The sequence below is a fragment of the Gadus chalcogrammus genome, chromosome 12 (assembly GCF_026213295.1).
Source record: "Gadus chalcogrammus isolate NIFS_2021 chromosome 12, NIFS_Gcha_1.0, whole genome shotgun sequence".
Classification (NCBI taxonomy): domain Eukaryota; kingdom Metazoa; phylum Chordata; class Actinopteri; order Gadiformes; family Gadidae; genus Gadus; species Gadus chalcogrammus.
In genome coordinates, this window is record NC_079423.1 from 5,909,455 (window position 1) to 5,924,616 (window position 15,162).

Sequence of the window (15,162 nt, forward strand, 5' to 3'; positions counted from 1 at the left end):
CAAAAAATCACCACCCATTCTCTGACACTTTAACCGTTAACCTTGGTTCAAACATTTAACATCACACGCACACGCAGTGTATTTCAGATAATTAATGAATTCAGATGTCACAATGATCGTTTACATGGATAAGGAGTCCTACTGAATCAATTACTGCCGTTTATATCTAACTAATGATTGTTTTTGTAAAAGTGTAACGTCGAGCCTCAGCAGCTTTCTCACTCCTTATGTGCTACTGTATAAAACCTGGTTTTGCGCCTGCACTAATTGCTTACGGCCATACCACCCTGAACACGCCCGATCTCGTCTGATCTCGGAAGCTAAGCAGGGTCGGGCCTGGTTAGTACTTGGATGGGAGACCGCCTGGGAATACCAGGTGCTGTAAGCTTTTTCTTTTTCAACTCGAGCTCATTGCCTCCGTGGCCTACCGTGGCGTACCGTGACCTGATGTTTACTGCCAACCGCTTTGGAGGATTTAAGCAACATACAAAAACTGACAACGTCTCTCAAAACTATTTTTGTGAAACATGAGGACAGTATAGTGATACTGCCAGCAGGGAGCACCAGAGAGCTGAACCGACAGTTGTACATTTCTTAAACTTTCACCAACACAAACACGCACGCTCACTTCAGATCATGGGAGGACGTCAAAAAATCACCACCCATTCTCTGACACTTTAACCGTTAACCTTGGTTCAAACATTTAACATCACACGCACACGCAGTGTATTTCAGATAATTAATGAATTCAGATGTCACAATGATCGTTTACATGGATAAGGAGTCCTACTGAATCAATTACTGCCGTTTATATCTAACTAATGATAGTATTTGTAAAAGTGTAACGTCGAGCCTCAGCAGCTTTCTCACTCCTTATGTGCTACTGTATAAAACCTGGTTTTGCGCCTGCACTAATTGCTTACGGCCATACCACCCTGAACACGCCCGATCTCGTCTGATCTCGGAAGCTAAGCAGGGTAGGGCCTGGTTAGTACTTGGATGGGAGACCGCCTGGGAATACCAGGTGCTGTAATCTTTTTCTTTTTCAACTCGAGCTCATTGACTCCGTGGCCTACCGTGGCGTACCGTGACCTGATGTTTACTGCCAACCGCTTTGGAGGATTTAAGCAACATACAAAATCTGACAACGTCTCTCAAAACTATTTTTGTGAAACATGAGGACAGTATAGTGATACTGCCAGCAGGGAGCACCAGAGAGCTGAACCGACAGTTGTACATTTCTTAAAATTTCACCAACACAAACACGCACGCTCACTTCAGATCATGGGAGGACGTCAAAAAATCACCACCCATTCTCTGACACTTTAACCGTTAACCTTGGTTCAAACATTTAACATCACACGCACATGCAGTGTATTTCAGATAATTAATGAATTCAGATGTCACAATGATCGTTTACATGGATAAGGAGTCCTACTGAATCAATTACTGCCGTTTATATCTAACTAATGATTGTTTTTGTAAAAGTGTAACGTCGAGCCTCAGCAGCTTTCTCACTCCTTATGTGCTACTGTATAAAACCTGGTTTTGCGCCTGCACTAATTGCTTACGGCCATACCACCCTGACGCCCCCTACAGTGTTGGAGTACGTAGTGTTTTTTTTTGGACAGCCGCATGGTAAATTGTTTGTTCTGGTGGAGAGAATTTTGGAGTGTTGCTATCTGGTCTAACAAGCCAGTTATTTTGTGTTTTTTTTCGTCCCCCGCAGTCATAGACTGTTGGGGGATCGCTCTGAGTTATTATATATATACTTTTCCAGTCGTTTTGTTTGTTTGCAACGGTGGAGGCGAGAATGATCCGGGGCCTAGCTTCGGCGAAGCCACCGGGCGAAATGAGTGCCGGCGGGCAGCGAGCTGGAGGGACGGTGAATGGAGCAGGACTTGAGGTGGAGGAGGACGGAAAAGCTGGCGGGTTGCGAGGAGGAAGGAGTGTTGCGGAGGAGTCGGGAGGAGAAAGGAGAGAAGGAGAGAGCGGGGGAGATGGGAACGGCAAGGCGGCTGGAGGCGGGCAAGAGCAGGTGGCTGGTGGAGAAACAGTGGACGGGATTAAGAAGGTAGAGCGCATGTATGAGAGGAGGCTCACGGTTTGCGTGGAGCAGTGCGGGGACGTTATACCCATAGGAGAATTAATGAAGGCTATGGCGGTCGTGTGCGGAGAAATCCGGGCCTGTAGGGTGCTGGCCCTCGGGAAGCTGGAGGTGACGGTGTGCGGAGAGAGGGGGAAGGACCGTCTGCTCGATGGGTTTAAAATACACAACACTAGGATTATTGCCAGAGAACTATGTAATGACGAGCTGGTGGTTTCCTTTCTTACCCTGCCAGCATACATTTCTGATGCGGAAATCCTGGATAAACTAAGTGGGTGGGGAGTCCGGGCGCTTTCGTCAATCAAGAGGAGGATGTGGCCGGGCACCAATATTGCCGATGGTACAAGGATTGTACGGGTCAAATTTAATGAGCTCGTGCAATCCTTGCCATATTCCACTAAATTCAATACCGCAACGGGTGTTGAATACTTTAGAGTAATCCACGACCGCCAGATGAAGGTTTGTAGGAGCTGTATGCAGCCGGGCCACATCCTGCGTGAGTGCCCGGATTTTACCTGTCATAATTGCGGATGCCAGGGCCACTACGCTCGGGAGTGTGCCACTGGGGTGGCAAAGTGTCTGACATGCCGGAGGAGAGAGAGAGACTGTATATGCCCGGTGGAGAAGGAGGCGGAGGAGGACGGCGGCGAGCTGGATGGTGACGAACCGGGGGCGCCGGATGACGGTGGTGGTGAGGACGAGGAGGAGGGCATGGGCGCGAGCATGGACCGGGACGGTGCCTCTGGGGGGGAGGAATTCCCCACGTTGCTGGAGGAGGAGCTCACCTCGGGCCAGCCTGCGGACCTGAGGGGAGAGCGGAGCGAGGGCCTGCCGCGGCGGCAGGGAGACAGGAGCGTGAGAGGCAGAGGTGAAAGACGGGAAGGGGTAAGAATGTTTGGGGATGGGACGGGGAAAACTGTACTTAAAATGATTTGGGGCAATGATGAGGTGGGTGAGAGTGGGGATTTTGTGGATAATACTGTGAGGGAGGGGAGCTCGGGGAGTGATATGGACATGGAGGAGCTAAGGGAGGCGAAAAAAAGGATGTCCGCAAAGCAAAAGACGGAGGGGAGTGGGAAGAAGAATAAGAATTGTTAATTTTTTTTGATGAAGGTTATTGTGCTAGCTGGCTCTTTTTCGTTGGTTTTTCCTTATTTTATTTTTTATTATTTATGGCTTTGGTTATTTTTTCCCTGAATGCGAACGGTATGAGAACTGAATATAAAAGAAATGCCATATTGGACATAAGAGCTGATATTTTGTGTTTACAGGAAACTAGGTGGGATGACAACCTACTGAATAGGAGTAGAAAGCAGTGGAAAGGCCAGATTTATTTTTCTGAAGGGACTCCCAGGGCCAGGGGAGTGGCAATATGTTTTAATAGTGCTAAAATAACGGGGATTAATTTAGTTCATAGAGATTTAGAGGGGAGGTTGTTAGTTGTTGATTGTGTTTATGAGGGGAGGGAACTTAGAATAATTAATTTACATGCACCCAATGGGGAGAAGGAGAGGAGGGTTTTTTTGGCTGGTTTAAATGTGTGGTGCAACCCTAACTGTATGATTGTGGGGGATTTTAATGTTATTTTGACTCGGTCTGATTTATCGAGTAACAATACGTTTAAAGGGGACAGCACTAGGCAAACCCTTAGGGACTTGATGGAGAACTATCAATTGGTAGACATATGGAGAGTCCTACACCCGTGGGAAAAGGTTTTTTCAAGGAGGCAACTTGTTGCTAATACTCTGAAACAGAGTAGGATTGACTTTGTGTTGGTACAAAGTGGTAATGTTAAATTAATTAAGAGTGTGGAATACATCAATAATACCTGGAGTGACCACGCGGGGATTAGGTTAGAGGTGGGAGGGAGGGGAGGGAGTGTCAACCAGAGGCCTTGGTGCTTTAATGCCAGCTTTTTGGGAGATGCTGTGTTTATGAAGAGCATGGGTTTTTTTTTGAAGAGAACGATGGATGAATGGAATGATGATGCGAATATGAGTGTGTGGTGGGAGAGTGTGAAAATAAGAATTAAAAACAAATGTGTCAGGTATGGTATAGAAAAAAGGAAAAGGGAAAATGCAGAGGAGGTTCATTTGAGAAAACAACTAAATGAGGAAATTAAACTGTTAGATGAGGAGGGTAATATATGTACGGAAAAATATGTGGATTTAAAAGAAAAATTGAGTGCCTTAGAGGTAGCGAAGTGTAGAGGGGCTGCTATTAGAAGCAGGATACAATATATGTACGAAGGGGAAAGGAGCACAGCCTTTTTCCTGGGTTTGGAAAAACAAAAACAAAATAAAACGGAGATAAAGGAGGTATTAGATAATGGTGGTCAAATAATAACTGATAAGGAAGAGATATTAAAAGTAGTTAGGGATTATTATGAGTGTTTATTTAAAAAAGATGCATGTGATGAGGATAGTGTGGGAGAGGCCTTAGAGGCACTGGAGAGGACTTTAAGTAGGGAGGATAGTGCTTGGTGCGATTGTGAATTTTCTGTGCAAGAGATTTATAGTGCTATTGATGGACTAAACAAGAATAAGAGCCCGGGGAGTGATGGTCTGACAGCCGAGTTTTACGTCGGCTTTAAGGGAATTCTGGCTCCGGTGGTTGAAAAACTCTGCAAGTATGTGGAGAAAACAGGCTGGCTCCCGGAGAGTATGGGATTAGGCATAATTACGATTTTTTATAAAAATAAGGGTGATAACAAAAATCTTGATAACTATAGGCCAATCAGTCTACTCAACACTGACTATAAAATTATTGCTAAGATACTTGCGAATAGAATGAGGGAGGTAATAGGCTCAGTAATAGGTCCAACTCAAGCGTATAGCATTCCGGGGAGGGACATTGGGGATTCGATATTAACAATAAAACAGGTAGTTAGAGATATGGAAGGGGAGGGAGGATTGTGGCTGGGGATTGATTTAAACAAAGCGTTTGATAGGGTGGATCAGGATTTTTTGGGGAGGGTACTGGAGAAACTTGGACTTGGGACTAAATTAAGGGGGTGGGTGGGATTGCTCTATGGGGGGGCTAAGAGTAAAATTAAGTGTAACGGTGCTCTGACTGACTCTTTCGATGTCAAGAGGTCAGTGAGGCAGGGCTGCCCAATGTCAGCACTGCTCTATAGCATGGTGGCGGAGCCGTTGGCGGCTTTAATTTTGAATGACAAAAGAGTGTGTGGAATAGGTAAGGGAAAAATTAGTTTAATGCAGTATGCGGATGATATTAATGTAATGGTAAAAAGTGAGAGTGATGTGGATATAGTGTTGAAACATATAGAAACGTATGAGAGAGCTTCAGGAGCAAAAATTAATATGGAGAAATCTGAAATAATGGGGATGGGTAGGAACAAAGACCTAGATAACAAATGGGGATTCAAAGTAGTGGAGAATCAAAGAAAAGTGCTCGGAGTGTATGTTGGTAGTGATGAGAATGAATGCGATGATTTGACGTGGAAGGATGTTATTGGGCGTATGCAAAAGACCCTGAGTATGTGGAGGGCTAGGGGTCTGCTGTTGAGGGGAAGGGTGGCCGTCACCAATGCTCTAGTGTTGTCGCAGGTGAATCATGCCTTGAGCACTTGTGCGCTTCCGACTTGGGCTGAGCAGAAGATTGCCAAAGTCGTTAGAGACTTTATTTGGAGGAGCAAAGCAGCCAGTATAGCGCATAGAACGCTGATAAGGGTCAATGATCAGGGTGGGCTAGGATTGATGGACGTACTCGCAAAAAGAACTGCGTTACGAACTAAATTGATAGGCAAATTTAGGGATGCAAGTCGGGAGGCGGCCTGGAAGGGCCACTTCAGCCAGTGGCTGAGCACATTTGGTCTCTTAAGTGATGACAATTTGTTGCAGACGCAGAACGCAGCGGCATATGCACATCTGCCGCGGTTCTTCCAGGAGGTGCTCAACGCGTGGTTCCTGCTGTTTCATAAGACTGCACTCGTATGCGAGTCAAGAGCGTCTGTGATGAGGCTACCTTTCCTCTCCAGCCCATATTTTAAACAAGGGGGCGGAGGGGTCATCAAGAGCGTGGCTCTTGAGAGGGCGGGGCTGAAGCGGGTGGGAGATCTAGTCGACAGGGGAGGGAGATGGGATAAAGAAAGAGTGATTAGGATAATGAGAGAGAAGGGGATAACATATAGGAGGGGAGTGATTGTGAAAGTGTTGGAGAGAGTGGAAGAGTGTGTGATGAGTGAATGGGGGGACGGGTTTAGAAATAAGGGGAGGGTTGGGCAGGATGATGTGGTGGGAATCTTCCTGTGCCTGGGGGGGGAGTCACACGCCATTACTGATGTCAAGACAAAGATTTGGTACAAGCATGCATTGACACATAGAGTGCAAAAACCCACATGTGAGAGTAAATGGGCAGACACATATCCGGACATTACACCCAACATTTTGTGGAAGTACATTAACATACCGCACACACCGCATGCAATATTTGATCTTGATTTCAAGATAAGGCACAGGAGGATTTTCACATGCATCATCCTGCACCAAATGCACAGGGGAGTGTATGGGAGGACGTGTATGGTGTGTGAAAGTGGGGATGAAGACGTGAATCACATTTTTGTGTATTGTTGCGAGCTAGTGGAATTCTGGGGAAAAATCAAGGGGCTGCTGGGAGGGTGCAGTGTGGGAGACTGCTGGGTGGAACGGGGGTGGGAATTGTCTGTACTCTTGGGAGTGAGTAGGAAATATAGAAATTGGAAAATGATCAATATGATCTTTGGATTTGCAAGGAGGGCGATTTTTAACAGGCGCAATTTTGCGCTGTATGAAAGGAGAAAGTTGGATGCATGGAGGCTGTTTGTGAATGAATGGAAAAGACACTTACGAATGCTGTATGTTGTGGACGAGGCTTTGTTTGTGAGTATGTTTGTAGAGAGTGCGGGAGTATGTGGTGTGAATGAGAATGGAATTGTATGGATGACTGAGCAGGGCACCGTTTGGGGTTGATTTGGGTGGTTTAAAGGGGGTGGCATAATTTTGGAGGTGGGAGAGCGAGGGAGTTTTGTGTGGGATTTTGGTTTTGTGTGTTTTTTTTCGAATGAGGGGTGGTTTAATTTTGTGGGTAAATGTTCGAGGTTAAAAATTCTGGGTTTGGGCTGTTCGGTTTGTGCTTTGGGACTGAGGGGCGGTTTAATTTCGAGGGTAAGTGTATTTGGGAAAAGATACTGTTTTTGCTGTGTGGTTCTTATTTTTAATTTAAAAGAGAAAGTGTGTTTAGTTAATTGTTTGTGCGGTTTGTGGTTTAATTTGTGGGCAGTTTTTCATTTACTTTTATTTGATATATGTATAAATGAATGCGTAATTGTATAAAATTGAATATATTTTTGATAATAAAAAAGATTAAAAAAAAACACGCCCGATCTCGTCTGATCTCAGAAGCTAAGCTGGGTCGGGCCTGGTTAGTACTTGGATGGGAGACCGCCTGGGAATACCAGGTGCTGTAAGCTTTTTCTTTTTCAACTCGAGCTCATTGCCTCCGTGGCCTACCGTGGCGTACCGTGACCTGATGTTTACTGCCAACCGCTTTGGAGGATTTAAGCAACATACAAAAACTGACAACGTCTCTCAAAACTATTTTTGTGAAACATGAGGACAGTATAGTGATACTGCCAGCAGGGAGCACCAGAGAGCTGAACCGACAGTTGTACATTTCTTAAACTTTCACCAACACAAACACGCACGCTCACTTCAGATCATGGGAGGACGTCAAAAAATCACCACCCATTCTCTGACACTTTAACCGTTAACCTTGGTTCAAACATTTAACATCACACGCACACGCAGTGTATTTCAGATAATTAATGAATTCAGATGTCACAATGATCGTTTACATGGATAAGGAGTCCTACTGAATCAATTACTGCTGTTTATATCTAACTAATGATTGTTTTTGTAAGAGTGTAACGTCGAGCCTCAGCAGCTTTCTCACTCCTTATGTGCTACTGTATAAAACCTGGTTTTGCGCCTTCACTAATTGCTTACGGCCATACCACCCTGAAAACGCCTGATCTCGCCTGATCTCGGAAGCTAAGCAGGGTCGGGCCTGGTTAGTACTTGGATGGGAGACCGCCTGGGAATACCAGGTGCTGTAAGCTTTTTCTTTTTCAACTCGAGCTCATTGACTCCGTGGTGTACCGTGACCTGATGTTTACTGCCAACCGCTTTGGAGGATTTAAGCAACATACAAAAACTGACAACGTCTCTCAAAACTGTTTTTGTGAAACATGAGGACAGTATAGTGATACTGCCAGCAGGGAGCACCAGAGAGCTGAACCGACAGTTGTACATTTCTTAAACTTTCACCAACACAAACATGCACGCTCACTTCAGATCATGGGAGGACGTCAAAAAATCACCACCCATTCTCTGACACTTTAACCGTTAACCTTGGTTCAAACATTTAACATCACACGCACACGCAGTGTATTTCAGATAATTAATGAATTCAGATGTCACAATGATCGTTTACATGGATAAGGAGTCCTACTGAATCAATTACTGCCGTTTATATCTAACTAATGATTGTTTTTGTAAAAGTGTAACGTCGAGCCTCAGCCGCTTTCTCACTCCTTATGTGCTACTGTATAAAACCTGGTTTTGCGCCTACACTAATTGCTTACGGTCATACCACCCTGAACACGCCCGATCTCGTCTGAACTCGGGAGCTAAGCAGGGTCGGGACGGGTTAGTACTTGGATGGGAGACCGCCTGGGAATACCAGGTGCTGTAAGATTTTCTTTTTCAACTCGAGCTCATTGACTCCGTGGCCTACCGTGGCGTACCGTGACCTGATGTTTACTGCCAACCGCTTTGGAGGATTTAAGCAACATACAAAAACTGACAACGTCTCTCAAAACTATTTTTGTGAAACATGAGGACAGTATAGTGATACTGCCAGCAGGGAGCACCAGAGAGCTGAACCGACAGTTGTACATTTCTTAAACTTTCACCAACACAAACACGCACGCTCACTTCAGATCATGGGAGGACGTCAAAAAATCACCACCCATTCTCTGACACTTTAACCGTTAACCTTGGTTCAAACATTTAACATCACACGCACACGCAGTGTATTTCAGATAATTAATGAATTCAGATGTCACAATGATCGTTTACATGGATAAGGAGTCCTACTGAATCAATTACTGCCGTTTATATCTAACTAATGATTGTTTTTGTAAGAGTGTAACGTCGAGCCTCAGCAGCTTTCTCACTCCTTATGTGCTACTGTATAAAACCTGGTTTTGCGCCTGCACTAATTGCTTACGGCCATACCACCCTGAACACGCCCGATCTCGTCTGATCTCGGAAGCTAAGCAGGGTCAGGCCTGGTTAGTACTTGGATGGGAGACCGCCTGGGAATACCAGGTGCTGTAAGCTTTTTCTTTTTCAACTCGAGCTCATTGACTCCGTGGCGTACCGTGACCTGATGTTTACTGCCAACCGCTTTGGAGGATTTAAGCAACATACAAAAACTGACAACGTCTCTCAAAACTATTTTTGTGAAACATGAGGACAGTATAGTGATACTGCCAGCAGGGAGCACCAGAGAGCTGAACCGATCTAGTTGTACATTTCTTAAACTTTCACCAACACAAACACGCACGCTCACTTCAGATCATGGGAGGACGTCAAAAAATCACCACCCATTCTCTGACACTTTAACCGTTAACCTTGGTTCAAACATTTAACATCACACGCACACGCAGTGTATTTCAGGTAATTAATGAATTCAGATGTCACAATGATCGTTTACATGGATAAGGAGTCCTACTGAATCAATTACTGCCGTTTATATCTAACTAATGATTGTTTTTGTAAGAGTGTAACGTCGAGCCTCAGCAGCTTTCTCACTCCTTATGTGCTACTGTATAAAACCTGGTTTTGCGCCTGCACTAATTGCTTACGGCCATACCACCCTGAACATGCCCGATCTCGTCTGATCTCGGAGCTAAGCAGGGTCGGGCCTGGTTAGTACTTGGATGGGAGACCGCCTGGGAATACCAGGTGCTGTAAGCTTTTTCTTTTTCAACTCGAGCTCATTGCCTCCGTGGCCTGCCGTGGCGTACCGTGACCTGATGTTTACTGCCAACCGCTTTGGAGGATTTAAGCAACATACAAAAACTGACAACGTCTCTCAAAACTATTTTTGTGAAACATGAGGACAGTATAGTGATACTGCCAGCAGGGAGCACCAGAGAGCTGAAACGACAGTTGTACATTTCTTAAACTTTCACCAACACAAACACGCACGCTCACTTCAGATCATGGGAGGACGTCAAAAAATCACCACCCATTCTCTGACACTTTAACCGTTAACCTTGGTTCAAACATTTAACATCACACGCACACGCAGTGTATTTCAGATAATTAATGAATTCAGATGTCACAATGATCGTTTACATGGATAAGGAGTCCTACTGAATCAATTACTGCCGTTTATATCTAACTAATGATTGTTTTTGTAAAAGTGTAACGTCGAGCCTCAGCAGCTTTCTCACTCCTTATGTGCTACTGTATAAAACCTGGTTTTGCGCCTGCACTATTTGCTTACGGCCAAACCACCCTGAACACGCCCGATCTCGTCTGATCTCGGAAGCTAAGCAGGGTCGGGCCTGGTTAGTACTTGGATGGGAGACCGCCTGGGAATACCAGGTGCTGTAAGCTTTTTCTTTTTCAACTCGAGCTCATTGCCTCCGTGGCCTACCGTGGCGTACCGTGACCTGATGTTTACTGCCAACCGCTTTGGAGGATTTAAGCAACATACAAAAACTGACAACGTCTCTCAAAACTATTTTTGTGAAACATGAGGACAGTATAGTGATACTGCCAGCAGGGAGCACCAGAGAGCTGAACCGACAGTTGTACATTTCTTAAACTTTCACCAACACAAACACGCACGCTCACTTCAGATCATGGGAGGACGTCAAAAAATCACCACCCATTCTCTGACACTTTAACCGTTAACCTTGGTTCAAACATTTAACATCACACGCACACGCAGTGTATTTCAGATAATTAATGAATTCATATGTCACAATGATCGTTTACATGGATAAGGAGTCCTACTGAATCAATTACTGCCGTTTATATCTAACTAATGATTGTTTTTGTAAGAGTGTAACGTCGAGCCTCAGCAGCTTTCTCACTCCTTATGTGCTACTGTATAAAACCTGGTTTTGCGCCTGCACTAATTGCTTACGGCCATACCACCCTGAACACGCCCGATCTCGTCTGATCTCGGAAGCTAAGCAGGGTCGGGCCTGGTTAGTACTTGGATGGGAGACCGCCTGGGAATACCAGGTGCTGTAAGCTTTTTCTTTTTCAACTCGAGCTCATTGACTCCGTGGCGTACCGTGACCTGATGTTTACTGCCAACCGCTTTGGAGGATTTAAGCAACATACAAAAACTGACAACGTCTCTCAAAACTATTTTTGTGAAACATGAGGACAGTATAGTGATACTGCCAGCAGGGAGCACCAGAGAGCTGAACCGACAGTTGTACATTTCTTAAACTTTCACCAACACAAACACGCACGCTCACTTCAGATCATGGGAGGACGTCAAAAAATCACCACCCATTCTCTGACACTTTAACCGTTAACCTTGGTTCAAACATTTAACATCACACGCACACGCAGTGTATTTCAGATAATTAATGTAATTCAGATGTCACAATGATCGTTTACATGGATAAGGAGTCCTACTGAATCAATTACTGCCGTTTATATCTAACTAATGATTGTTTTTGTAAGAGTGTAACGTCGAGCCTCAGCAGCTTTCTCACTCCTTATGTGCTACTGTATAAAACCTGGTTTTGCGCCTGCACTAATTGCTTACGGCCATACCACCCTGAACACGCCCGATCTCGTCTGATCTCGGAAGCTAAGCAGGGTCGGGCCTGGTTAGTACTTGGATGGGAGACCGCCTGGGAATACCAGGTGCTGTAAGCATTTTCTTTTTCAACTCGAGCTCATTGACTCCGTGGCGTACCGTGACCTGATGTTTACTGCCAACCGCTTTGGAGGATTTAAGCAACATACAAAAACTGACAACGTCTCTCAAAACTATTTTTGTGAAACATGAGGACAGTATAGTGATACTGCCAGCAGGGAGCACCAGAGAGCTGAACCGACAGTTGTACATTTCTTAAACTTTCACCAACACAAACACGCACGCTCACTTCAGATCATGGGAGGACGTCAAAAAATCACCACCCATTCTCTGACACTTTAACCGTTAACCTTGGTTCAAACATTTAACATCACACGCACACGCAGTGTATTTCAGATAATTAATGAATTCAGATGTCACAATGATCGTTTACATGGATAAGGAGTCCTACTGAATCAATTACTGCCGTTTATATCTAACTAATGATTGTTTTTGTAAGAGTGTAACGTCGAGCCTCAGCAGCTTTCTCACTCCTTATGTGCTACTGTATAAAACCTGGTTTTGCGCCTGCACTAGTTGCTTACGGCCATACCACCCTGAACACGCCCGATCTCGTCTGATCTCGGAAGCTAAGCAGGGTCGGGCCTGGTTAGTACTTGGATGGGAGACCGCCTGGGAATACCAGGTGCTGTAAGCTTTTTCTTTTTCAACTCGAGCTCATTGACTCCGTGGCCTACCGTGGCGTACCGTGACCTGATGTTTACTGCCAACCGCTTTGGAGGATTTAAGCAACATTCAAAAACTGACAACGTCTCTCAAAACTATTTTTGTGAAACATGAGGACAATATAGTGATACTGCCAGCAGGGAGCACCAGAGAGCTGAACCGACAGTTGTACATTTCTTAAACTTTCACCAACGCAAACACGCACGCTCACTTCAGATCATGGGAGGACAGTCAAAAAATCACCACCCATTCTCTGACACTTTAACCGTTAACCTTGGTTCAAACATTTAACATCACACGCACACGCAGTGTATTTCAGATAATTAATGAATTCAGATGTCACAATGATCGTTTACATGGATAAGGAGTCCTACTGAATCAATTACTGCCGTTTATATCTAACTGATGATTGTTTTTGTAAAAGTGTAACGTCAAGCCTCAGCAGCTTTCTCACTCCTTATGTGCTACTGTATAAAACCTGGTTTTGCGCCAGCACTAATTGCTTATGGCCATACCACCCTGAACATGCCCGATCTCGTCTGATCTTGGAAGCTAAGCAGGGTTGGGCCTGGTTAGTACTTGGATGGGAGACCGCCTGGGAATACCAGGTGCCGTAAGCTTTTCTTTTTCAACTCGAGCTCATTGACTCCGTGGCGTACCGTGACTAGATGTTTACTGCCAACCGCTTTGGAGGATTTAAGCAACATACAAAAACTGACAACTTCTCTCAAAACTATTTTTGTGAAACATGAGGACAGTATAGTGATACTGCCAGCAGGGAGCACCAGAGAGCTGAACCGACAGTTGTACATTTCTTAAACTTTCACCAACACAAACACGCACGCTCACTTCAGATCATGGGAGGACGTCAAAAAATCACCACCCATTCTCTGACACTTTAACCGTTAACCTTGGTTCAAACATTTAACATCACACGCACACGCAGTGTATTTCAGATAATTAATGAATTCAGATGTCACAATGATCGTTTACATGGATAAGGAGTCCTACTGAATCAATTACTGCCGTTTATATCTAACTAATGATTGTTTTTGTAAAAGTGTAACGTCGAGCCTCAGCAGCTTTCTCACTCCTTATGTGCTACTGTATAAAACCTGGTTTTGCGCCTAGCACTAATTGCTTACGGCCATACCACCCTGAACACGCCCGATCTCGTCTGATCTCGGAAGCTAAGCAGGGTCGGGCCTGGTTAGTACTTGGATGGGAGACCGCCTGGGAATACCAGGTGCCGTAAGCTTTTTCTTTTTCAACTCGAGCTCATTGACTCCGTGGCCTACCGTGGCGTACCGTGACCTGATGTTTACTGCCAACCGCTTTGGAGGATTTAAGCAACATACAAAAACTGACAACGTCTCTCAAAACTATTTTTGTGAAACATGAGGACAGTATAGTGATACTGCCAGCAGGGAGCACCAGAGAGCTGAACCGACAGTTGTACATTTCTTAAACTTTCACCAACACAAACACTCACGCTCACTTCAGATCATGGGAGGACGTCAAAAAATCACCACCCATTCTCTGACACTTTAACCGTTAACCTTGGTTCAAACATTTAACATCACACGCACACGCAGTGTATTTCAGATAATTAATGAATTCAGATGTCACAATGATCGTTTACATGGATAAGGAGTCCTACTGAATCAATTACTGCCGTTATATCTAACTAATGATTGTTTTTGTAAAAGTGTAACGTCGAGCCTCAGCAGCTTTCTCACTCCTTATGTGCTACTGTATAAAACCTGGTTTTGCGCCTGCACTAATTGCTTACGGTCCATACCACCCTGAACACGCCCGATCTCGTCTGATCTCGGGAAGCTAAGCAGGTCGGGACTGGGTTAGTACTTGGATGGGAGACCGCCTGGGAATACCAGGTGCTGTAAGATTTTTCTTTTTCAACTCGAGCTCATTGACTCCGTGGCCTACCGTGGCGTACCGTGACCTGATGTTTACTGCCAACCGCTTTGGAGGATTTAAGCAACATACAAAAACTGACAACGTCTCTCAAAACTATTTTTGTGAAACATGAGGACAGTATAGTGATACTGCCAGCAGGGAGCACCAGAGAGCTGAACCGACAGTTGTACATTTCTTAAACTTTCACCAACACAAACACGCACGCTCACTTCAGATCATGGGAGGACGTCAAAAAATCACCACCCATTCTCTGACACTTTAACCGTTAACCTTGGTTCAAAATTTAACATCACACGCACACGCAGTGTATTTCAGATAATTAATGAATTCAGATGTCACAATGATCGTTTACATGGATAAGGAGTCTACTGAATCAATTACTGCCGTTTATATCTAACTAATGATTGTTTTTGTAAGAGTGTAACGTCGAGCCTCAGCAGCTTTCTCACTCCTTATGTGCTACTGTATAAAAC

At 44.8% G+C, this 15,162-nt stretch overlaps 12 non-coding genes and 1 pseudogene across 12 annotated transcripts; all 13 read left to right on the top strand.

Moving 5' to 3' along the window:
- Positions 1 to 269: 269 nt before the first annotated feature.
- On the top strand, positions 270 to 388 carry LOC130398008 (5S ribosomal RNA). Its single transcript, XR_008900595.1, has one exon. It is a non-coding gene; the product is annotated as a 5S ribosomal RNA (ribosomal RNA).
- A 529-nt stretch (positions 389 to 917) lies between these two features.
- LOC130399754 (5S ribosomal RNA) lies at positions 918 to 1,036 on the top strand. Its single transcript, XR_008902254.1, has one exon. It is a non-coding gene; the product is annotated as a 5S ribosomal RNA (ribosomal RNA).
- A 7,070-nt stretch (positions 1,037 to 8,106) lies between these two features.
- On the top strand, positions 8,107 to 8,225 carry LOC130400726 (5S ribosomal RNA). The gene has a single exon (XR_008903202.1). It is a non-coding gene; the product is annotated as a 5S ribosomal RNA (ribosomal RNA).
- A 519-nt stretch (positions 8,226 to 8,744) lies between these two features.
- LOC130395220 (5S ribosomal RNA) lies at positions 8,745 to 8,863 on the top strand. The gene has a single exon (XR_008898301.1). It is a non-coding gene; the product is annotated as a 5S ribosomal RNA (ribosomal RNA).
- Positions 8,864 to 9,391: 528 nt separating this feature from the next.
- On the top strand, positions 9,392 to 9,510 carry LOC130400505 (5S ribosomal RNA). The gene has a single exon (XR_008902987.1). It is a non-coding gene; the product is annotated as a 5S ribosomal RNA (ribosomal RNA).
- A 521-nt stretch (positions 9,511 to 10,031) lies between these two features.
- LOC130394800 (5S ribosomal RNA) lies at positions 10,032 to 10,149 on the top strand. Its single transcript, XR_008897923.1, has one exon. It is a non-coding gene; the product is annotated as a 5S ribosomal RNA (ribosomal RNA).
- Positions 10,150 to 10,678: 529 nt separating this feature from the next.
- LOC130400032 (5S ribosomal RNA) lies at positions 10,679 to 10,797 on the top strand. Its single transcript, XR_008902518.1, has one exon. It is a non-coding gene; the product is annotated as a 5S ribosomal RNA (ribosomal RNA).
- A 529-nt stretch (positions 10,798 to 11,326) lies between these two features.
- LOC130398019 (5S ribosomal RNA) lies at positions 11,327 to 11,445 on the top strand. The gene has a single exon (XR_008900607.1). It is a non-coding gene; the product is annotated as a 5S ribosomal RNA (ribosomal RNA).
- Positions 11,446 to 11,965: 520 nt separating this feature from the next.
- Positions 11,966 to 12,084, top strand: LOC130399535 (5S ribosomal RNA). The gene has a single exon (XR_008902040.1). It is a non-coding gene; the product is annotated as a 5S ribosomal RNA (ribosomal RNA).
- A 519-nt stretch (positions 12,085 to 12,603) lies between these two features.
- Positions 12,604 to 12,722, top strand: LOC130398031 (5S ribosomal RNA). The gene has a single exon (XR_008900618.1). It is a non-coding gene; the product is annotated as a 5S ribosomal RNA (ribosomal RNA).
- A 530-nt stretch (positions 12,723 to 13,252) lies between these two features.
- LOC130400793 (5S ribosomal RNA) lies at positions 13,253 to 13,371 on the top strand. Its single transcript, XR_008903266.1, has one exon. It is a non-coding gene; the product is annotated as a 5S ribosomal RNA (ribosomal RNA).
- Positions 13,372 to 13,890: 519 nt separating this feature from the next.
- On the top strand, positions 13,891 to 14,009 carry LOC130396326 (5S ribosomal RNA). Its single transcript, XR_008898976.1, has one exon. It is a non-coding gene; the product is annotated as a 5S ribosomal RNA (ribosomal RNA).
- A 528-nt stretch (positions 14,010 to 14,537) lies between these two features.
- LOC130396144 (5S ribosomal RNA) lies at positions 14,538 to 14,658 on the top strand (annotated as a pseudogene).
- Positions 14,659 to 15,162: the final 504 nt, after the last annotated feature.